Consider the following 25,533-nt stretch of genomic DNA (forward strand, 5'->3'; position numbering starts at 1 on the left):
AAATAAGATAAATGCCGACAAAATAAAAGAAAAACCTTGAAACTGTCAAAAAGCTCTCAACATTGTCCGTCTTAAATTTGATCTTTGATTCAGGTTTGATGAAGCCTTTTAAACATCACCAGCACTACTTGTCCCCATAGTAATCAAGATATGGCTGCCTATGTCCGACTTTCCACCTTTTCTTCCTCTGCTGCCTCGGTACTCTCCATCCTTTCCTCAACCCTTCCCTGACTTCCTCTAAGGCCTCCCTGTCTTTTCTTTTTGACAGTGAGCAGGTCCCTGTTGGTGCTTCGTGCTCCTTTACAATACTGTGGGAAAGCAAAGACAATGTGTGTGTGTGTGTGTGTGTGTGTGAGAGGCAGAGAGAGGGAGAGAGTTGGAGTAAAAAAAAAAAAAAAGAGAAAGAAAGAAAGAGAAAGGCAGACTGCCAGAAACAGTATACGATAAATCAAAGCAGCCAGTGCAGAGCCAACAGAGCTTTGATAGTGGGCAGAGAGGAGCTCAGGCCACAAAAGAGCAAAGAGAAAGCCTCCGCGAACTGCTTAAATCGGGATCCCCATATTGAGGGGAGACTGGGGTGGATGATGCTTTGAGGCAGTGAGGGCTTCTTTTTTTTTTTTTTTTTTAGATGTTTGTCCTGCAGTTAAAATAAAGCAAGAAATGAAACAGTGTTCCCTCCCTGTGTCTGTTTCTGTTGTCTCTTTGCCCCCCCCCCCCCCCCCTCTGGCTTTTCCACTTATCTTTTACAAACAGCAGCACAGGCCCTCGGCCACTGGCCTAAAGTTGATCCAGACAAGAAAAAAATAAAAATAAACCATGGCAACAACAGCTGGAAGAGCAATCCCAGTTCCAAAGGTCCACCCTGTCTAGCTTCCCAAAATCCGGAGCAGCACTTTGGCCAAAACGGACGGATTGGAATCAATAAGCAAAAACAGCTCAAACGCTGAGATTAAATGGTTGTGATCAAGGAAATATTTTACTGACTCAATGTTGGCCAAGAAACTCATGACTGAGGAGTTTATTAGATCACCTTTGGCTGGAAAACGGAGGTTCTGGCTGAGAGGAGAGAAAAGTGCACAGACAAGGACAAGAGAGTGAAGCAGCAATCTGTCAGGCGCCTATACACTCCTCTCCGGCCTGCCTTTGCTGACGATCCTTCCAGCGCTTCTGCTGATGATACAACTCTGCTTACATCCTTCACTCCTCCCTCCCACTCCTACAAGCTGTTTTTAACACCGCGCAAGATACCTTATGTCCACCGAAACGTGCTCCGAATGCTGACAAAACTTAGTTCAGGCTGTTTACAAACTCCCAAGCAGGTTAAAAATGACATGTGACGTCAGATCTTATCCTTCTATAGAGCTTTTTCCCCCCAAAGCGACTCGTTTGTTGTTGTTTTCTGATGGTTTCTCCAATTAAACCAAGGATAACAGCACTGATCTAGGTTGGTTCAGCTCTAAATGGACCATTAAATAAAATGGGAACTCCATCTGCACTAGCAATGTGTCGATTAGCCAGAGATCTAAATTCACAGATTTATTTATTTTTTTTATTTTTTATATCGACTTGGATCTGAAAATGCTAAAGAAATTTCGCTCCACACAAATACCAAACAATAGGATGTACTTTTTTTGCATTCTTTCTTATTACATTAATTAAAATCAGATAATGGTTATAAATAAATATTCTGAACCATACATCTTGTGATTTCCAACCTTCTGTTGGATTCAAAACCACCATCTCAATCAAAGAACATGCAAACGACTTTGTTCTTTTTGATGTGATATAGACCTAGAAAATCAGAATCACACTATAAGGCTTCCAAAAAAACAAAGAAAAGAAACGGAAATCGGTATCGGACAGGAAAATGCGGATCAATGCACCTCTTCTTTATACAGGTGTGTGCGTCGCCTACATGATCACCATTCCTCTAAATCTGACACTGATCCACGTCTGCATCGTCAAGCTCGTAACTGGCCTGTCATCTCAGTAAACTATGTGAGATTAATAGAAGGAGGGATAACAATAATAATAAAAAGAATAATGCAACCCCCCACACCCCAACCATACACACACACACACTCGCAAAACTGTGAACAGAAAAAGGGCAAGTGAAAGAATCTTTTGTCCTTTATTCATACACTGATTAAAAAAATAGTGATGCGGAGAAACTGTCTGGTAACCGAAAGTTTCCAATTCTTAGCTTAGATGGCTTCACCGCTCACAAACTTGCTTTGTTGCTTTTAATGACTGCTTTTGAAATTCAGCCAAAAATAAAATAAAAGACTGTCGTCGTCTTTTTATACGTTGTTTGGAATACATACTGACGGAAGTGAAAACGGGTCGTGTTGAAAAGCCAAATGGAGATGGTCAAAGAGTGGACTCCAGGTTCACGGTGACATCCATACAGACAGACTTCACAAATATATATGAATTTAAATCCAAGCAAAATAAATTTGGACAAATGTCACAATTCTAGCATATTCACAAAGGCTTAGAAAAAATTATGTCAATCAAGATCCTTCTCCTTGTGTCTTTAAGGGGGTCTTGTTAGAGAGTAATGGTCGTGCCTTCTTTTTCTTTAGAGGAATAAAAGCAAAACCGATGTAATTATTTTTGGACTCAGACCCAAACCCCTCAGAGGCACATAAACACGATACAAAGTGAGCCTTCTATCACTTAGTGAACATTACCAGGATTAAATAACTAATGCTCCAGCAGTATCTTAAAAAAACCTCATCCATGCATTTATCTTTAGTTGAATTGATTACTACAACAGAGTCTTCACAGGTCTGCCTAAAAAGGTCAATCAGTCAGCCGCCGTTGATCCAGACACTGCTGCCCACATCCTCATTAAAACTAACCACATCAGCCCAGGTGTAAAGGCCTTACACTGACTCTGTAGATCTCAGAAAATAGACTAAAATATTTCTGATTGTTCAGAAATCACTGGACAGCGGATCACCGAAATACATTAAGGATTTGTTGTTGTGTCAACCTTCCAGACCACTCGGGTTTCTGGTTGAAGTCTACTCTGCATCACCAACATGCAGAAACCGCATTTAGTTTTTACGCTCCACTAATCTCAGACAAACTTCCAGAAAACTGCAAAAATGCTAAAACACTGAATTATCTCAAGTCAAGGTTAAAGACATTTTTGTTTAGAGTTACCTTTTACTGTTCTATTTGTATTAATTATAATAATCTTTATTGTCATTACAAAGTACATTCCATAGAAATCTGTTACCTGCATTTAACCCTTGGGGAGCAGTGGGCTGCCACTGGGTGAGGCAGTCTGTGGAAGTTGAACATAGAACCTCTGGGACACAAGCACATACTCTAACCACTAGGCCACAACACGCCTCTTTGCTTTTTCCTGTTTTTAATAATTAAACTATATAACTAAACTAATACTTTAAACTATGACCAGAAAGTTCCTTAATTTCAGTATGTGGTTAAAGTTTTCTTTAAATGCCTTTATTATGGCCCTGCAATGTGCTTTTATTGTGTTTTATTTTCTTAGGTTTTCATCATGTAAAGTATTTTGAATTGTCTTGTTGAAATCCAACCTTCCATCTATTGCCTGTACCTGCTTATCCATGCAGGGTCACACGGTGGGGCAACTGGTACTTGTATCTGGCGAGAGGCAGAGTACACCCTGGACAGGTCTGTTGCTAAAACATGCTACTTTATAAATGAACTTGTGTTGCCTCAACATGATCACTTGCAGACTGGAACTAAGTCTCAAACAATATTTTGTGACACGTAATTCTCCTGTGCTCCACTTAATATTTGGGATTGAGTGTGGAAATCCTCTCTTCGATGCCATGTACCTAAAGCAAGGCAATTATGGTTCAAAATTGCCAATATTGTCAGTAACAGCTCTTTCTAACACTGAAGGTAGTCTGTGTATCCTACTTAAATAACTAAGAAGCATAAAGCACGTGTGATTGGAGGGGGTGGCACTCGAGGGGAAGCTCACTGCAATGAATTGTTTCTAAAAAGCAAGTTCAAACTCTCCCCAGTTGGATTTCGGCGCTGTCTAAGATGAATGGAAAGAATGTCTGTCTGGGATGTAGGAAAAACTTGCGCAAAGGAGAAAAGTGGATTTAAATGCACAAAGGGTTTAGCCCCTTTAAAAATGAAATTGGGTCATGTCTTCATACTCTCTGCTAAAGGAGAAAAATTAATACCATTTTCTCACGAATCTTACTTGATATTTCATTCAATTAATCAAAATCATCTCAGGTGATTTTTACAAGAGCAGAAAGCCATCAATTTCCTCAGAGCAAACCTTTCTTGGCTGCACTTTTTCTTTGCATGCCCTGCAGCACTCCAGCTGGTTTATTGACTGTACCTCTGCTTCCCATCAATGTCACATTCCATATTTCATGCTGTCCACCTACTTTCCAGCTACTGTTTCGTTTAAAAAGAGACATACAGCTTACATGTCAAACGCAGTGCTGTGAAGAAGTGTTTGCCCCACTAAAGATTTTTATGCTTTGGTTGTCACACTTAAATTTTTCAGATTATCATTTCAACTAATTTCAATAACAGCCCAAGACATCCAGAGTAAATATAAAATGCAGCTTTCAATTGAGAATTTCACTTTTTTTTTTTTGTTCAATTTCACATTATCTGTGACTGACCACATTTTTTTGGGTTCAATTTTACTAGCCACACTGAGGGCTGATTACCGCCCGACCTGTAGAATCAAGAAGTCACTTATAGAAAATACAACCTTTCAGATGACATGATATAAGCCAAAAGAGCTTAAAGACCAACACATCATGCTCCTATCTAAAGGGATTCAGGAACAGATAAGAAACAAAGAGTGCAATCAGTCTGGAAAGGGTTAATGAGCTTTAACACTTTGGAACTCTAGTAAACAAACCAGAGAGAACCATTATTCACAAATGAAGAAAACATGAAACAGTGGATAACTTTCCAAGAGGGGGCAAAGCTTCCTAAATTACTCCAAGAGTGCATCAACAACTCATCCAGGGTGATCACAAAAGGACTCAGGACGAGATCTAAAGATCTGCAGGCTTCACTTGCATCAGTTACAATCAGATTTCATGATTCAGAAACAATAAAGAGACTGGGCAAAAATGACTGAGCAAAAAAGAGCATGGTGGTAGTAGTGTGATGGTCAGGGGCTGCTTTGGGACCTGGATGACTCAGCATTATTCATAGAACCATGAATTCTGCTAGAAAAGTCTGAAAAGAGAATGTATGACCATCAACTTGTGATCTGAACCTCCAACACACTTTGTATATGCAGCATGACAAAGATCTGAAGGACCTTAGCAAGTCCACCGCTGAATGGCTCAAAGAAATGAAATAAAAAGATTTATGACTTAAATCTAACAGAGATGCTATGCCCTAAGCTTATACTGGTCATTAATGCGCAAAACCTTTTCAGCGTTGCTGATCTAAAACAATTCTGCAAAGAACAATGGGCCAAAAATGTTTCCATAAGGATGTAAAAGGCCAATTTCCAGTTACTGCAAATCCTGGACCAAAAAGGTCTTAGGTTTGAGGGGCAATCCTTTTTTTAATGGGGCAAGCTTATTTTGGATATCTTTTTCCTCGTTCATACAGTAAATCAGAAGTTGAAAACTTTTTTTTAGTTAATAAAAGCTTTTTTTTTATCTTTGTTTCATCATTTGAGAAATCTAAGTGGGCCAACAAGCATAAACAAAAGACACCAGTAGGAGGCCAAATTTTCCAAAGGATGGAAGGGGTGTAGTGATTTAACATGCTTGTGTATTGCTATCAGGAAAATACACAAACTGTGGAAAATACATTTTCAATGAGGATAAGCCTAAAGGGGATACAAGCAAGCACCGAACACCAGCAAGACCAAGGAGGTCCTCGTGAATTACAGGAGGTCCAGGTGGAAAGCATAAAAGACCATGGAAATTCACATCTCCTCCGACCTCTCCTGGACTGTGAACACCTTCCAACGGGTGAAGAAGGCCCAACAACGGCTCTTCTTCCTCAGGAAACTGAAACGGACAGGACTTTCGTCTAAGATGTTAAAAAATGTCTATAGAGCTACAATAGAAAGCATTTTGTGTCTCAGCATAAGAGTGGCATGGGAGCTGCACAGTGAAGCAGAAGAAGGATATAGCACAGGTGGTAAGGACAGCACAGGGGATACCATCTACAAGATCTGGACACGATTTAGGCTGCACGAGTCCAGTAAAGGGCCAAACTTATTGCCACTGACACCCGGGCAATGCACTGTCTGACCCACTTCTATCAGGTAAACGCTTCATAAACATTAAATCAAAAACTAGAAGACTCAAAAACAGCTTCTTTCCAAAAGCTTCATTGTTGAGAAGTTAGTTGTCTGTTACATGTTACAGTCACACTACTGGTAATGCCCATTTGCACACTCTAGTTTCTCAGGGAATGTCTGATTGCACAGCTCTGTAAATGACATCTTAAAATTATTGCCCAGCATTTACTGCAGGTATAAGTTTATCACTGAGGGAGTGTTGAGATTATTTCATGCAACAACACAGTAATGCATATTGTTTGCAAAGGGACTGATGTTGGACTTTCTGGACCCAGATATAAATCTTATCTGACCCTAAAGACTATTTTCAGGAAGTGTGCTGGTCAGTGCTGTGCAAACATTTTGTCTTGTGTCTGTGTGTTACGGCATCTGTGTGCATCCTGAGTCTGTCTCAAAAAAATCTCTCTATGGTAACACATGGACACAAAGTTAAAATTCTTCAAATTTAGGGATCTCTTAGGTGTGTTCAAATTGTTCATGAAGGTGGCAGACTAAATAACTCTTTTGTTTGGTCAAGTTTTAAATGGGTTTGGCAGCGGGCGTTCTAGTTTGTAGGTAAAGTGTTGCCTGTTGGATTAGGTACGCTATGAATGTTTGCTATTGAGGTGTGTTTTTCTGATAGCGTCTTTCTCAGCCACTCTTGATAGAGAAGACCTTTAATCAGTAGGCCTGCCAAGCTTAAGCATAGGTTGAAAACATTTTGACAAGCGAGTTTTTCCTATTTGTCGACATGTAATGCCATGGCCTGGAGGTCTGCTCTCATCCAGGTTCGTTTCAAAAAATAAAACGGGCCTCTTTTCCCACTCGACTCCTCTTTGTTGTACTTTCTAATTAGCAGATTTTGAGAATAACAGCGGAGAAGGATGAGGCGGAACGCTACTGACAGAGGTGGACAAGAAAAGAACAAGCACGGCAGAGTAAAATGGAGAGGATGGTTAGATCGTAAGGTCATTAGCAGCTTTTCAAAGTCACCCCTGCTTTCAACGCATACTGTTTGACAGGTCCTGCCAGCAGAATTAGGGGTGAGGGATGATGTTGCTGAGATTAGACACGTAACTCAGGGCTTGATGCATGGTTACGCTCTCATATATGCACAAAGAAATACATCATGAAGTAATATGATAACCACATTGGTAAGATGTTGCCGCTTATTAACTGGATAGCCCCAAGACCCTTTATTTTAAAGTACCAATCTGATGCGAGTCTGCCTGATAAACACCACAGGCTCCCCCGGCTCCCCCGACGAGCGAATTGAATTCCCAAATTACCAGGCTTAAGATAACATACCTGGATAAATTGCCGCTCTTTATAAGTCTCAAATCTCTTTGTAGATATTCATCAAAGGCTGTTTCACTCCTGATGTGGAGAACTCAGGAGATGGGAAACAGGAGGACAACACACAATGTGGTTCATATTAAGGTCTCTGATCTTTTATCTGAAGTCCCCTGATTTCCACTTACATTCTTCCAGCCAGTGGTGATGTGTGGGAGAAGAATAAGGGCTGGCATCCTTTCCGCGAGTGCAAAATATCAAATGATGCACCTTTGTCGGTTGGAGATTTTTAGGGGAATATGAGGAGAGACTTGTGCTTTTCTTCTTTCAGCCTTGAGCCCCATGCAAAAAAAAAAATCTGTATCCTTGAAGCTTTCTGATATTACTTCAAGGACTCGCTTCATTCCTTCTGTTTTACGCTTTCAGTACATCTTACATCACCTTCTTTTACTTTTCCGTGGCCTCAACTCCCTCACACCTCTGGTTGCAAAGCCCTTCAAAGATCAACCAGTTTTTTCGTTTCTATTATAGACAAAAACCAGAAACACCTGCAAACACAACAAAACATCCACTTGAACACGTAGATCTGTAACACCAAAGGTTTACGTCAGCTTGTGCTTCTCACAATAAGAGGGTTGCAGTCTGAGAGTCAAACTACCGTCAAACTTGCTGTTTCAGCGCTGCTGTTCAGATCTGGCCGTGCATGTCGGCGTACCAGAAACCGTGTTTTAGGCTGGTCTAAATGAGGCGTGGGCTAGTTAGCTGTATCAAGCCATCCACCTTATTCCTATAACCCTTAAAGTTCCTTGATGAATTGTGTGGGCAACATCTAGGCGAGCATTCATCCATGTAAAACAGTCTCTTGCAGAGCAAATATAGATTTAAAACTGTAAAAACACTTTAAACGGGATAACACACTAATGGCCGCTTTCAAGTTTGGGTGGATGATCTGAAGACATGGCCACAGATTACATATACAAGCATATTTAGCTGCTTTGTCAGCCATATTAGGAATTTATATATATGAAAAAAAATTTGATTTGGCATTTTCTATGCTGGTAAATTGTGAAAACCACATTAGTTGCGTATGTAACAGATTTCTATATAACATTTCGCAATACAACTAATTTTAAATGACTATATTCTGTTGTAGTTTGAAAATGTGGACATGAAAGAAAAGACCAATAAGTCATGAACTGATGAATTATTGCAAAACATAATGTAACCACAATAGCCATTATTGTTGAGATATTGCATTAACTTATTGCAAAATAAACCGCTTTAACATTATGTTATCTTAAAGGATGTTACAAACACAATTAATCTACAGCAACTCCACCATTAATAGGAAGGAACAAGTGGTTCTAAAATATTGTGCTATTCTTTTCCTCCTCCTGGCTGCTTTGAGTGGAGTAGCGCTGCCCTTCCCCTCCCACACTTGTTGCCACACACTGCAAGTCAGATGGATGAATGAAGATTAATTTTGTTTTTCTTTCTCATACTTGTGCTTTTATTTATTTATTTTTACCAATGTGCAAGGAATAACAAAAATAATTGGAAATGAAATGCAATAACCAATGACAGTGGTGGTCAAATGTATATTAGCTGAATGAATCAGCAAGTAGATTGGCCTGCCAAAGATAGGAGCCCCTTCATGCAATCAACATGCTGCGGTGAATGAATTATCATCAGTGTTGGACGAACGTCTGCAGAGTGTGCCAAGAGGTCAAGTAATGTGGTTGTCAGGTTATTGCAACCTCAGAGTAGCACCAGGGTAACTTCTGTAGCAGTACATGAGCCGAATATAGAGCATCACTCTGACGCCGATTTTGTGGAATTTTTTTTTACGTGTCCGAAAGAAATGTGTGGCAGCAATGCTTAGACAGACGTCATATTGCATATGCTTTGGTATAAGATGTGTACAAAAATGATGCTGTTCCTATTTTTTTAAAGCCATATACAGTGCCTTGGGAAAGTATTCACCTCCTTTGGCTTTTTACCTATTTTATTACATTCCAACCTGTAATTTGGATATTTTTTAATCTTCTGTGATGTGACGGTTTTGCACAAAATTGTCCAAGTTGGTGAAGTGAAATAAGAAATAAATGAATAATAATTAAAAAAAAAAAAATAATAAACACCCCTCCAAATTGGCATGTGCTACCTACCACTGGAGCATTAGTGGAAAGCACATATATGAGGCAACAGTGGTGTGGGAGCTAGGAGTTTGTGCTGTAACCAGTTCTAACCCCCGCTCCGACCGTCTCAGTCTTTGTGTCCTGGGGCGCAAGACACTTCACCTGCTTGGTCTGCCGCTGGTGGCCAGAGGACCCGGTGGTGCCGATTGTCTGATAGCTTCGCTTCTGTCAGTCAGCCCCAGGGCAGCTGTACCTAAGGTGTAGCTTACCACCGTCTGCGAATGACTGAATGTAGTGTGAAGCTCTTTGGTGTCCTCGGGGCTTGATAGTGCGCTATACAAGTACAGGCTATTTTTATCATTTACAGTAAGCCGTCCACTCCATAGAACTGGACTTTATGGAAGTATGGCCAGAAAAACAAAAAAAACATTGTAGTGCTCTGGTCAGCCACCAAGGAATCAGTGAAACATGGTGGTGTTTCCATGGTGGGGATGTTTTTCAGAAGCAAGGACTGGGAAAATGGTCCAAGTCAAGGGAACGATGGATGGTGCTAAATGCAGGGATGTTCTTAAAGAAAACCTGTCATCATGCCTGTGACTTGAGACTGCGATGGAGGTTCAGGACAATAACCTGAAGCAGGCCCGGTGTGGCTAATCGGGAGGACCGGGACGATTCCCATGCGCTGGTCTGATATCTGGGTTGCAGAGGCCGTTGTTCTCGTTTTTTGTTTTGTTTTGGACCGCTGTTCTGTCGTGACACTGTAGAGTGGATCACGTACACTACGCTGCTACCGCTATCCCTTTTTTTTTTTTTTTTGTCAATAGTGTTTGAAAAGTATAGAAAAAGCAGGGGCGCGTCAAATGAGGACGATGAAATTGGTAAGGAAAGATGTTGAACTTTACTTGCAAACCACCGTACAAGTTAATGATCAAGTCATTGACTTTGGTGAGGTTGTGGCGCATAATGTTATGTTATATAGTTTAAATAATAGTATGCTGCAACGCCACATAACTGGGAATTTTTATCTTGTAGCCCCTCGGGATCAGAAGCAAGATACAGCACCAAGTACCAGCCATGAACCCACAGGTCCTGAGTGGGCAGGTAGGATTAATCATTAAGTGAATATTAGAATTAATATATTGAAGAGTACAATCCTGACAATACTGGCAGTTTTGGGGGTTTTCAGACACCACTAGTTGGATTTTTTCGCTGTCAAAATAAATTCAAATTCTTATCATCAGGAATTTTTCAAGATGTTGATAAAGCGATACGATAAAAGCCCAACCCTATTTCAAAATGTGGTTTAGAGTCAGAAGCAGAGTCTATAGTGATGAGAGGATTGCTCCTGTCCACTAGTTCTAATATCACTGCTTTCTACACCCAAACTATATCAGTGATCCGGTATATTTTTAAAAGTAAGATAGTAAATACACCAAAGCTCACAATTGAAAAGGGAATAGAATGAAATATGAAATTAATCGGCATTTTTTTTTAAATAATAAAGTTGTTGTCTTAAGTGGGCCGTCTGAGGCATGAAACTCCAGGGCTGAGAATGAGTCCCACTCCAGCCCTGACCTGAAGCATACTGCTGAAGCAACACCTGGGTAGTTTAAGGGGAAACATTTAAATGTCTTGGAATGGCCTAGTCAAAGTCCAGACCTCAATCTAACCATCTGTGGTTAAACTTAAAGATCGCTGTTCACACGTGAGATGGAGCTCTCAAACAATCCATTTTAATAGCAGGTTGTGAAGCAACAAAACATCATGGGGCACAAATCCCTTTGCAGACCAATGTGTTTTCCTCTGCCACTAAAATGTGAGGTAGACACCCAATTGTGCTATGAGATATTGCATGCATTTGACAGTTTTTTTTCTTCTTACCGAATAGTCCACGTCTAAACAAAATACTGTAAGCGCTAAATTGGAGGTATTTCCCCATAATCGTCACCCAGAGAAAAATGTGGATAAACGGAGGCACAACAAACTATTAGTGACATTTGATCAGATGATGAAAGCGGCTCCTTGTTTATTTTACTTCCACCGATGTTTTACAGGTGAGTCGAAAAGTTAATTTCTGTCGGTGCTCCTGAGAATTACTGCATTATATAGTAAAAGGTGTTGGCTTGACAGGCAAATAAAAATAAAGCTCTCCGGTGAGTTCCCCCACTAATCAAGTTCTTGAAAGGGCAGGGAAAACTGTAAAGCGATATCCAACACCACAGCTCTCCAGCGGAACCTGCACTAATTAAATAGCTTTAGATTTGCTCAAAGAAAAAAAAACACCCGCTTTTGAACAGGCACAACAAAAGGACTTGGTTCAAGAGCTGGACGAGGGCCAAGTAGCAAGACATAAAGCAAGTTCACATAGCAGTAGCTCGGCTAAAGATACAAGGAGGCACAACCAAACCAAGAAGCACTCAAGAAGTCTTGAGCTCACCTTTTATCGGTCTTTCAAAATACTTCCGTTTGCTAATATGCTCAGCATTCCAGCAGAACAGACACACGACATAAGGTATCTGTAGCGGCACGGTCCAACACAACATTTTCACCCTGGAAACCCATCTGACAATCTTTCCATTGTACCAATGAGTCCCAATCCAACACCACGCACACTAACCAACAGGTAATGGATTCACAAACTGCGTCTCAGCAGTGGGCCTGCTACATGGTCTAGATCAGCACTGTGCCCGTGTCCCACCTAGCTCGCTCACCAGCACCGCTTTGGATGCTGCATTGCTGTCCTGTTCTTCTCAGCAGCAACAGATTTCCTCTCAAGAGCACTTCATGTGGGACAGCGTTTAGTTTCTAAAGGCATATCTGAGTCAAACACATACAGCCACGGCTTTCAGTAAACTCAGGTCCTGCTCTACCTGATCTTTCTGTGCAGCTGAGGCGTCAGCTGAAATGCTGAGCTAACAGTTCTTATGCGATTCTCCAATAATTTGCCTTGCACCATAATTTGACGTGGTTCAGAGTAAGTGTGTGCTAACAGAATTTAGAGAAGATGTATTTCGGCTTCCCAAACCTTACGCTTTGATTTGAGCGTTCAAAAGTTTTACGACTAGTGTTTCAGCTGCTTTCTTTCCCTGCAAGTTTCATAACTCAAAACAGTCTCTTTTTCTATCTGAACGTCACTCCATCCATCCATTTTCCAACCCGCTTAATCCCTCATGGGGTCGCGGGGGTTGCTGGTGCCTATCTCCAGCATTCACTGGGCGAGAGGCGGGGTACACCCTGGACAGGTCGCCAGTCTGTCGCAGGGCAACACAGAGAGACAAACAGGACAAACAACCATTCACACACACACTCACACCTAAGGACAATTTGGAGAAGTCAATTAACCTAACAGTCATGTTTTTGGACTGTGGGAGGAAGCCGGAGTACCCGGAGGGAACCCACGCATGCACAGGGAGAACATGCAAACTCCATGCAGAAAGACCCAGGGGTGTACTCGGACCCAGGACCATCTTGCTGCAAGGCAACAGTGCTACCCACTGCGCCACTGTGCAGCCCTAATGTCACTCTTAGGAGTAAAAAAAAAAAAAAATTTTCCCCCAGATTCAAGAATTGCGTGCAAGGCCTGCCCTACAATATAATTTTGCAAGCCCCGTACGCAAATGTCAACTGATATTTCAAAACTTGCAGCAGTGCGGCTTGCCAGGGTGTGGCTGGCATAATCACAGACAGCCAACAACCAGAATTGGGAATGGAGTTTAGTATTTCTGACTTCAGCGATCGGGAATCCAAGTCTGTGACTAGAAACAGACCCCGGGTCGATACTTAGGACCAGAACAAGCCAGCTCCAGTTTATAAAAGGACAAAAAAAATCCCACTATGAGTCATAGCGCACATCTGGGTTCACCAAATGAAAGACATGTTTAACCCAGAGCAGGCATTCTGGGAAGTGTAGTAAAACTCAGAACGGATGATGGCAAGGGAGGTTTAAAAGGTTATGGAGGCGACCAAATAGTCAATGACCACTACGTGTTTACAGAAGGAGTGAGGATATGATGGAGAACAATGTAGGAGCAGCTGAGGGAGGAATCTTTCTTAGAGGTTCCACTTTTTTACCTAACGCTGTGGGAAAATTCTAGAAGAGAGACACATAAGCTTACGTTACTTGATGGGCCCACACGTTAACAGAAGGAAGGAAAAAAACAGAAAAAAATGTGTTTATATTTACTCACACATGCACTTGATCCCTCTTCCTCTAGGTCTTGCACTTTTGCCTTTTTTTTACAGTGGTTTCCTGTACCAACTGCCTGCATCTCATGCTACATTCAGAGCATGAACACCCGGAGTCAGCAAGTCTGGACACCGCTGCTAAATATTCAGCCCTGCTTTCCTCCTTGCTCCCTTTCTTCTCTGCCTGTCCTCTTCCACCTTAAACTCTCCTTCTCCCCCATCCTCGTTTCCAGTCTCACTCCTCTTCCAGCGCTAGTCCTCACCCTCCGCGCAATTTTCCCTGCAGCGCTTCCACCGCTGCTGCCTCTGCTCTCGCTGCTCCACTTTCATTAAGGGGCTCTCCTCTGATGGCCCTTCATATAACACTTAATCTTCATAACAATAAGAGCACCCTCTCACTGCGACGACTCACCTCGAGGGGCCAGCCCTAAAGATCCCCCCCGCTAAATGATGTCATCTGCAGCTAGAGCTCCTCATTGGCTCGGGCGGAAGCACCGCAGCCCGCCCCGGGCGCTGGACAGAGGGCTCAGTCGGAGCACGCAGGTCATTTGGGCCAAGGGCATTCCACTTATGGGGAAGAGCGGCGCACGTACATGTGCGCAGGTCTACATGAGCGCACACACACAACGCAGGGGCAGCGGGGAGACGGGGGTCTGTTTTATTTTCCAGTCAAAAAGAGAGATGAATACGTCTATTGAACAAAGGAGAGGGAGGTTTGAATAACAGTATTTTACATGAATGGATCTTCAGGGAAATGACTGCTCCGTCGCTCCCTCGGCTCTCTATTTTTGGCTGCAATTCGACAACAGGGCTGAGTTGAGTGTGCGCGCGCGCGTGCTTCGGGGTAGCTGTGTCGTCGCCGACCGCGTCTATCGCGCCGCAGAGGTGTCTGCGTGCCGTATTATGTTGTGGCGGCTGCGTGGCGGCAGCTTCTCGTGAACACGCGCGGCCAAACGGCAGAATGAGTGCACGCGCTTTAGCCCCAACCCCCGGTGAAATCACAGCTGTTCCCAGTTGCTACGCAGCGGTCGCGCCATCGTCTCAGATAACACACAGCCACATGCAAGTGTTAGCACGGGGAGGGGTGGTGACACCAGACTTGGCAGGGTCGCAAGGTCGCGGGGGGTATTGCACAGAAAGTTGCCCGGCAACCAACACATGATACATATCGCTTCCAAGCGCGAGCTCCTGTGTGGCCCTGACCAGATCTGAATGCGCTTACCTTATGACGAATGTGTTGACAGATGGTGATTGTTTTGCACCTGGCTCTCGCTGTTGGAGTAGAAACATGTTGAGTGTGGCGGCGCTTCATGACAGGCCACAGTAAAAGCTTCTGCCGTCTTTAGCACTCAGCAGTGAAATCAAAGCCTACATCTAGGATCATTCGCACCTTTTACTCTGCGGTCAGCAGATAGAAGACGAGGCGAATCCGAGTCACACAAATACTGATGAAAAATGCAGACGCGGCAACATTAAAGTCACTTTTTCTGGGCACAACAACTGTTAGTTGTCTTTTGGATCCAACGGCAGATTCGAAGACCATCAGTTCAAACAACTATGTGTACAAAATATTCATAGGTGTTATCACTTCCCCATGGTCCGGACGATGTCCCCAACTGTCCCCGTCAGATAAAAACAGATTGGTTTGGATCATAAACAATGCTGCAACATTAGTGCAACCACAGCATTGCAACTTTTGCTTCGGCAAAGATTGACAGGATGCTAATCAAGAACGTAGCTCCCCGGTCCAATATTGAGAAGAATCATGCTTCTTGGGAACAGTGTTCCCAAGAAGTTCCCAATGGTATTTAGTACCATCTACCAAGCATGAGTCAGTCAATCAAACCGGTGCACTGTACAAAGCAAATATAATGATTCATCTGTGATTTATTGTCATTATTGTGATATAATGACAATAAACCTAGTCTACTGTCCTTTTTTTACCCTAGTTACTAAGGATTAGTCTTTATTTTTCACAATTATTGTCAGGTTTGACCTGTACTCTGTTATGGCTACTCACAGCAACTCTTTCACGAGTATGTCAGTAAGCAAAGAGCAACGTTTGGACTTCACGTGTAGAACAGAAGGATTTATAGTCCTATGTCAATGCAAACAGTGGCATCAGTTTGAGTGCAGCGTGTGTTACATTGCGGTATTTGTCTGTGGGCACAGTTTTCCAAAACCCTGTGGTTACTCGTCTCAAACCACATTTTAGTCAGGCACCCTGACAAAGTTCAGGCATCTCCACCTGGGAGGCTACTTCATTTGTCACCAAAAGGGTCTGCGGTAAACGGGCTGATGGGGCGTATGATCGGATGCTCTTTTCATTTCAGGTTGCACAACTATTCCACAAAACTTTGCTGCAGAGTCTCCATCAGCGTCGAATGCCTGCGCTGTTCTCACCTACGATGCTCCAGATGCTCCAGATCAAGGGGGGCTACCCAAGCTTGAGTTTAGTGTGGAGGCACTTTGCATCGGGTCAGGCAGCATTTCAAGCTTTCATCTGAGATCCAAAGTTTGATTCAACATGTTGATCAGAAACGCCAGATGCCATTTCCACTGGAGGTGATGGAGCTCAGGATGGTCCTTCTTTCAATCGTCAAGAAACACTGTTACAAGAAAGCGCGTTACCTCTTTAAAACCATCTGACGGAGCAGTCGAGATGCAGATCAGTGAGAAGGTCCTCGTGTGAGACAAGGCAAGTTTATTTATATAGCGCTTATCAGTAACGAGGCGATTCAGGGTGATGTTATGTTTGTGATTCGGAGCGCGCATATAAAACTAATTCATTCAGGCACAGGTTTTATTGTGTTGCAAATTTAGCTTCTTAGATACAAGGTGCTCTCGATGGATAATGCAGTGGAATGTCTGAAAATCATGCATCAGCTTTACATAAAAGACCTTTTGCAGATCTCAACATGGCTGGTGCAGCATCTTCAGCTATTGCAGGTAACTATCATAGCTGTAAATTAGCTTTTTCAACAACAGTCATGAGTGTCTTTCGGGTCAGTGCCTCAGATCATCTTCTTTCAACAGCGCGACGTCGAGGAACTCTTCCTGAATTGGCCAGTCCTCTGAAACAGACTGCAAACACCTCCCACTGAGCCTCGTCCTGGGCATTAGTTAAAACACTCGTGAGGATCAAAACTCTCAACATTCCTACAGGTTAAATTTAAAGCGGCCCAAGTTTTGACTTGACCAAACTTCCTTTTAGTCAGGGCTGTCACATGTCAAGCCCCTGTGACGGCGTCGCCTATGCTTTCCATCGCGCAGTGGAACAAAACAGCGATGGCAGAGGAACTTATCTTTAAGAAGAAAAAAAAACGGCACAGCGCTGGGGAATAATTTGGAAAACTGTCACAGAGCGCGAATCCTATCTCCGGGTATGCCAGTCACAAACGCGCGCGCGCACACACACACACTCGGGAAGCACAAGCTTATGAGCGAACGGAGCAGACACGCAGGCGCATGGTCTCATGCACAAACAGTGACTTTGGTGTTTACATCATATGGGAAGGTATTTTTTCCCCTCAGAGTGCCAGGGAACAGGCCCACGCACGGACACACAGACGCTGACTAAGGCCCTAGGACTCCTTTTTGGAGCGAGGAGAGGCCACATGTGAGTTCGTATCGTGCGCATGTGTGTATAATTAAAGCAGCAGTCCAGTGTTTTACGATCTGTCTCAATCTAAAGTGCGTGCGCCAGGGTGCGCGGCTCCCTCGCGTTTGTGTGGATTTGCGGTGCGCGTTGTGTTTGTGAAGCCGAATCAAACAGCCCTGTTTAGTGTTAAGCTGTTGTTTGGTCAGTGGAATGTGCAGTGCTCTGTTTGTGCTTTGGCCTTATGCAGACTGAGCTAGCGCTAATCAGTTTATTAGGCTAAATCTGCATGTTTCGAGTCAGCATGAACGCCCGTGCATCGTTTGATCCGTTCGAACCTGTAAGTCGCTGCGTTAGGTGAATTCCTTGTGGTTCAGGGTGGGAAGGAGAGGACAAGAGAAATGCGAAGTGTATTAGAGTGTGTTTGTGTGTGTGTGTGTGTTGAGGTCTGTTAAGAGCTCCCAGTCCTACCATCCAGTGTGCGATGGCAGATGTTCAGAGCCTCAACCACAACAGTTGGAGACCACAACAGGCAGCCCGACGCACAAATAGAACCGTCTTCATCCGTGCTTGAAAATCCACTGCACCAAACCGGGATGTTTTTTTTTTTTTTGTCTGTTCTTGATCATAAAAAATGCCCAACCACTTAAATCCCTCCTTCGTCTCCTCCGTGATGATGTGTGTTTTTGCTAAAATAGAGCACCGGTTTGTACCCCATCTGTGGAGACAGTTCCCTGCATCATCTCTTTTCCAATTTCATTCACTCCCCGCCTTTTGATTGTCGCCGAGTCCCGGGATGAGGATCAGCAAAGGTCAGGCAGTTGCAGCAGGAGGGCAATAAGGTGATGGAGTTCCAAGCTACGTGACAATGGCCGACCCTCTTCCTCTCCAGAGGCTGTAATAACACTGTGTCAACAAAGGAGCTGTCTAAATTTCCCATGTGTCATCGGTGTCTTGCGGAAACATTTATATCTCTATCATTTTTTTTTTGCCTCATTAGAACCACAATATTTGAAACATTTCCCTGGGATTTCACCTGATAGATCAGCCAAAAAGCAGTGCAAGCCAATAAAGTGGAGGGAAAATGTCAAACATGGTTTTCAAAATTTTTGACAAGTAAAAATCTACATTTTTGCTGCGCATTTGTATTCAGGCCCCTAAGTCTGTACTTCAGACTTCTAACCATGTTCCTCCGCAAATACAGCCAGTCTTCTGGGCCACCTCTCTATCAGCTTTGCTAAAGATCACTCAGATTGGACAGAGAGCATCTTAGAACAGCAGTTCTCAAGTCATTCCACAGGTTCTTGCTTAGACGTAGCTCACAACTTTGATTGGGACGTTTTCAGCATAAATATGCATCTATCCCAACCATTCTATTGGGAGGGGGAATGGTGGCCTAGTGGTTAGAGAAGGTGAACCACCATCCCAGTCTCAAATCTTCTGCAGCCTCTAACAGGTTTTCTTCCAGGACTGCCCCGTATTTACTTCCTTCAATCTGTCCATCAACTTTGACACGTTTCTGTGTCCCTGCTTTAAAAAAGCGTCCCTACTACAGCATGTTACCCCCAACACGTTTCACTAGGGGGATGGTGTTTCCGGGGCGACGTGTAGTAGCAGTCAGCTGACCAGAGCCCCTTCTTCCATGTCCCTCCTGCATGGCCTGTGGCAAACTGCAGACGGGACCTCTTATTGCGCTCTTTCAACAGCAGCTTTCTTCTTGCCACGGTTCCATTGGGGGAACAAAGGAGGAATGGTTCTTCTAAAGACAGATATTCCCACCTGAGCTGTGGATCTCTGCAACTCCTCAAGAGCTACCCGCTACTGCGGGTTCAGGTGGATGGCCGTGTCTTGGCAGGTGTCCATCGGTACCGCACTCCTTCTGTCTTCAGATGATGCTGCTGAACAACGCTATGTTCGGTCCATTAGGATGACGTTTTTTCCTCTAACAATTTTTGGAGGCCTTCACAGAACACATGATGTATCCTACATTATTTTTCTCCCCCTGGACAGTTAGACGTTGCTTTATTGTGTTCTGTCACATAACATCCCAATAAATCACATTACACACTTATTGTTGGTAAACTGGCAAAATGGGAAAAGGTTCAAGTTACGCTGTGTATATGCTGTGTATTTTCTTTGATCAAGGCACTATCTAAACAAACAAAAGGTCCCAAACAGGACGGCGTAGACAGTCAGGACATTATTGTTCTTGCAGGCAAGTCGGAGGGAGCTTTTGAGTCATTTTTGACATAAAATCATTCCTGAGGTCATTTTGGTCCCCACACGCGGCTGTGCATGCCAACACACACTCACTGTGCATGGCTGCATCCACTCATGACATCACCGTGGCCAGACAAGAGAGAAAGGGGAGTCGTCAAGAGCCAAGCTGACGTCATCCCATTCACTCAGTGTCAATTACGTAATCAGGGGGGGGGGGGGTCCAACCGCTGCAGGACAGGCCAGCTGCTGAGCGCGTCTCTGGGACTGCGTGCAGGGCAAAGACACAGAACTGCAACCTCGTGTGCGAGGGGAGACATAGAATGTGGCGTGCTGATGGCATCATGGTGGGTGGGGGAGGAGGGTGGGGGGGTGGATATGGAGACAAAGCTCTGCAAACAGGAGTTATGCAACTCAAAGCACAAGTAAAGGCCCTTTTAGCCCCGTCTCTATGCGTACACGGTGTATGTGTGTCTTCAATGACTTTCGGGAGCGCTTCGACTTCAGGCAGAGAAATGTATTAAATTCGCACAGACACTAGAGCATATTTAGCTGAAACTCAAACCAAAATCCAAACAGACACGTCCATGTAACACACACACACACTCACTCTCTCCTTATAAACAGAGCTTCCTAAGGACAGGAAATCCTTCCACCCACGTTCCTGAGTTGCGTGGCAACCGGAGCAGCGTCACAGTGTGCATGCCTCCACTGCCGAAAAAACACACAAACAAGCCGACAGAGACTCGCATGCACATCCAAAGCGCAACTCCTTGAACCGCACTCCTCTGAAAAGCAGCAAAAGAGACGGCCGATAAGTGAGCTAACGCTGCGCGGGCTGACACTCGCCACAGCTGCCCCCTAATTCGCCGGCTGTGGATCCAGACCAAACATGACATCAGTCCTTGCAAAACATAAAGCACTTTTTTCCCCCCCTCTATTTAGAAGCTCTATTTTTGTTCCTGCTGACGTCCGTTTCTGCAGGAGGCTAAACACAAAACTGCGTGCGTGTGTCGGTGAGCGGCTACGCTTGTGTAACACCAAGGATGCGACCAACAATCGCTCGGCATTGCTGAGAGGGAGGGGAGCTAACCATAACCCTTCAACGGGTGCGGCTTCAACAATGGAGGACGTAGAGGTGCCTATTTAAGCCAGCACTACAGTTTGAAACCCTTGCTTGTCTTCAGAGAATAGACTTTAAAATACTTCTGTTAGTCTATAAATCCCTGAATGTCTTAGCACCTAAATACATCACAGACTTGTTATCAGTGTATCAACCATCCAGACCACTAAGGTCTTCTGGCTCCAGCCTGCTCTGCATACCTAGAACCAGAACTAAACAAGGAGAAGCAGCATTTAGTTCCTATGCTCCACTTATCTGGAACAAACTTCCAGAAAACTGTAAAAGTGCTGAAAGCCTGAGTTCCTTTAAATCAAGATTAAAAACACATTTGTTTAGGATTGCCTTGGACTGTTCTAGCTAAACTGTTTTACTGAAACATCATTAGTTCAACTTTGTAGTCCAACTGCTTTTAATGCTTGCTTTTAGTTTCTATTTTTCCTTGTTTTATTTTGTTTCTACATTTTATTCCAACTTGCTTTTATTGTTTTATTTTCCTATATTTTAATCATGTAGAGCACTTTGCGTTGTCTTTGTACTGAAATGTGCTGTACAAATAAATGTGCCTTGCCTTGCACTACCTCGTGTACCAGCGCTTAAAGGGCCGTGTTGGACCCATTGAACAGAAACAAAGGACTTTATCATCCTTCTAAAATTAAACCCAGTGAGAATTAAACTGCAAAACTTTTCTCTTGACATACAGATAGTCCTCTGATCCTGGAAGGTAAAGACCAACTTCAGTAGCCAAGGCCAGTCATGACAGTGTTTAAGGGACACTTTAGCTGGTTTGGTCAACCATCTTATATAGGTGGAGTAGATGACTTTTGGGTTGCTAGTCAGACTCTATGGATCCTAACTATTAAGTAATATTACTATGCCACATTATATAGCACCTCTACAACAGAGGCAAACAAAAGCTGGCAGGAGAGCTAAAAGCAGTGGTTAAAACTACACAAGCAGCAGCAGATATGACAAACAAATCTTGTACCCTATAGGGCTCCCACCAATCACAGATCCATTTGATTTTAATAATAGTCGACTACTATCATCAGTTTGCATCAGGGTTTTTAGCTCACACGTTGTTGTTTTTCATGATTCCGTCTCTGTGCGTCTTTTAAAATCTATTAACAAGAGCCACAAGTTTTCCTCCAAGTAGCTGTATGCATAGAGATTCTCTCCCTGCAGTCTGCAGCTGTACTGGTGAGTGTGTCCATGCCTTTAACCCTTTAAAGCCTGACACAGGTAATTGTGTGGAAACTTCACATATTTTAAAAAGAAAATCTTTTTTGGTTGCTTTAAAAAAGAAATAAAACAAAAAGGTCTGGCTTTCAGATCTTCTTTGTATTGTAACTGATACGTTAAACTAAAACACATCTTCCTCAAGTCTGGCATTTTTATATAGGGTGTGTGTAAAATATATTCATCTGTATCTTATAAATTGTATGTTTAGATAAATACTAACTTTGTTGAAGAGGTAGAGGTCTCAGAAACATTTGTATGAAAAAAATGATGCATTTGGAGGTATAGGGTTAGGTAAGCAGAGTTTGGTTCCAATCAGTTGATGGCTCAGTCTGAGGTCAGACAAGTTGTCTGTCTGCTTTGTTATCCAGTTTTTTTCCCGGAGGTTTGACTGATGAGCTGCCTGGGTTTGCGTGTTGTGCAGAAGCACAAATTACTTTTACTTTTAATCACATCTAATTGAGTGGATAATGTGCATATTAAAAAATTAATTAAGAACAATTCCTAAACAGCATATCATTAATAAACACTGGACATTTTAAAGCCACAATCTCTCTTATTTCATTTTCCTAAAATGTATAATAGAACTAGACTTTTTCCCTTGGAGCTGCACTCCATTTTTCTTTACTTCTAATTTATTAAAATGACTTCCTGAATAGTTTTGATGAAGACTTTTTATTTCCAAACACATTTTGAGGGCTTAATTTTTGTTAAGCTGAAGGTGGCACTTCATGCATATACATTTGAAGTGCAACTTTTATTTGAGATTAATAAAATTATGATTTATTTTGGGAATGATTATGATGATTATTATGGGAAACAAAAATAGCATTTTGGAGGAAAAACAACTTTTAAGAGTTAGAGACAGATTAAGAAGAAGAAAAAGAATCATTAGTGGCAGCCCTGGTTCACGCCTTGTTAAGAAATAAGAATATAAATAAAAAAACAGAAAGTCCCACACAATAAGTATGAGTAGGACCACAATGTACTGCAGAGCTTACTTTTATCAATGCTTAGCAGTAATATGGAAATATTGTATTAATGTGATGGTAAAATGTTCATATGGCCTTTAGTGTGTCTTTCTGCCTGAACTGTGTCTAGTAAAACAGAGGACCTGTCCAGGTTGTACCGAATGATACCTATAATGTATGGATGCATGTAAACAGAACCACCTGAAGAGCTCAAAGACAACTTAGAAGAAAGGCAGAGCCGATGCAAGCTGCATTCACCTATTTTTCTTAGGAAAACCCCTTACACTGTAAAGCGAACAGGTACATTTAAGACGGGTCATCATAGTTCTGCCTATGCAAGTCTAACCCCCCCCCCCCCCCCCCCCATGTGAATCAAGTAATGAGGGGAATCCCCCATGATTCTGACAGCTGAATCTTAGGCCATGTAGGCACATCAACAATCTTACTTCCTAACCACTATTTCCTCCCCTATATTTAGATGCACACCAACCTTTTACCACCAACCCAATGCATTGTGACGATGAAGAAATGTGTCTCTAACCCAGTCTTCCTCCTGTGCCTGTGCTCAGGTTGATGCGCACAGCGGCGCAGACAACGCAGACTTCTTTTCAATTTCTCTTTGGCTGCTGTACTGTGAACCCCCCACCACCGCCGCCTCTGTGCAACAGGCCTCCAAGGATTTTCGCAGATGAAAAGCATTCCACCAAACCTTCCTCCCTTCGGCCGTTCCCCCAAAAGTCCAAGCCGCCGTCACCCTTAGAAAGGTTTAGGATTTAAATCTCAACTTTAACATCTTTGGATGAAGTGTGGACTAACATGGTGATAGAAGATGAACATCTTCAGGTAATCTAACTGCTGCTGCTGCGAGGTGAAGAGACATGCACAGAGGATGTGGCCTTCCTCGTTTTTCAGAAAGCAGGTAGCAGAACTCACATCTCAGGCTACAATGACCTCAGCATAGCTGGTTCTGAGAGATCCGACCAAACTGTATCATAATCTCTATTTCCCAGTTCATATTTATCTGACCTTCTTCCTCTTGCTCGGTTCCCGGCCTCCTTCTCCTTGTTTGTTTGCCGTGTACTGGTCAGGAGGCGTATACAAACAGGAGATTTCTACTCAGCACACAGACAAAGCAAATAGTTGGTGGCTCTAAGGAGCTACGTGCTGAATTTGACAAGCCGTGTATTGGCTTGGAAAGGCCTTTTAATGTTACGTGTACAAAACTGCAAAAAAGGGTCCACGAGGTCCAACTTCCTATTTCCTGATAGGTAAACATATCAGGAACTTGTTTACCCGAGTATTTTTGAAATACCCCATGAGAAAAGGTTGATGGAAGTGGCAAAACTCAAAATAACTTACTCAATTTTGCAAAAAAAAAGTTTTTAGGCTTGCTTGAGATGATTTTTGGAGAGTTTATATGCTAAGTGGGAGCTGGAAACACATTTGGCGAATAAGTTCTGGCGTAGCGAACATTTACCTGACATGACTTCTTTCTCTACGTCTCAGGGCTGCACGTGACATCACCAGTGCAGTACAAGTTGACCTGACAGAACAACTATCCCCCCCTCCCCCCACCCAGATGTGTGGTCCATGCTAGATGGCAACCTGTACTTCCGGTTTATTATAGCCAATGCGTTACGTCAGCTTCCGATGAAATGACACGTTGCGTAGCCTGGTTAATTCGCTCCAAAACAGTGGATGGAAACACGTCTAATTTACATTTTCTGTTTCGCAACATTTTAAAAGCTTGGTTAAAATTTGCATGACAAATGGACTGAAACAGGGCTATTGTGTTACAACCCCAAACATACGTGCGTTCCATTGGGCTTCTCTGAGAGGCACCAACACACGTAGCAGTAAATGATGACATGGAAGGAAAATTGGACATGTTTTTAAATGTTGTTTTTTTTCCTGCCAAATTAAATTCTTAAAAATATGCTTTGTATTTGTATTCATCTGCCCTGAGTCAATACTTTTGGGCTATGTCTGGACACTTGTTTGTTTATAAAATAGCTCTGCCTCAGACAGACTGCGTGAAAAGGGTCTGTGTACTTCCTTGTTGCTACAGATTCTTAGTTGGATTTTGGACCTAGACTTTGACTAGGCCATTCTATCACATGAACATGTCATCTCAGTTTATATTTTCACCCCTCCCTGTTTTGTCCTGGTTCTTGCTTAAGAAAAGTACTCCAATGCATGACGGTGCTACTTTTTTCCACCATGGGGCGTTTAGTGTCCAGAGTCAGCGTTCCTATCCAATTAATTGAGTGCTACGTTGTGTAAGGTTTATAGTTGTAATGTGACAAAATGTGAAATATGAATACTTTTTGAAGGCATTGTTAAGGCAATTCTAAAACTGAATATTCCTAATTAATAAAACACATTGAATGATTTAAAATTATTCTGGGAAGATTTTTTGTCAACACCTAAACTCTGTGGGGGCTAGTGAAGCTGACCAACAGTTGGTTTACCAGGACATTATTAGC

General features: G+C 42.9%; 1 protein-coding gene across 2 annotated transcripts in view; it reads right to left on the reverse strand.

Annotated features, from left to right (window-relative positions):
* ches1 (checkpoint suppressor 1) overlaps positions 1-25,533 on the reverse strand; it is a 96,874-nt gene that overhangs the window by 66,562 nt on the left and 4,779 nt on the right. Inside the window, exon 1 of one of the 2 annotated variants that reach the window (XM_036147671.1) lies at positions 13,905-14,320. The exons of the other annotated variant lie outside the window; for it this stretch is intronic. The gene's annotated coding sequence lies outside the window, so the exon portion shown is untranslated. Of the gene's footprint in view, positions 1-13,904; positions 14,321-25,533 lie in introns of those variants that run through there. 2 annotated transcript variants of the gene reach the window in all.

This window comes from Fundulus heteroclitus, chromosome 15, assembly GCF_011125445.2.
Source record: "Fundulus heteroclitus isolate FHET01 chromosome 15, MU-UCD_Fhet_4.1, whole genome shotgun sequence".
NCBI classification, from domain to species: Eukaryota; Metazoa; Chordata; class Actinopteri; order Cyprinodontiformes; family Fundulidae; genus Fundulus; species Fundulus heteroclitus.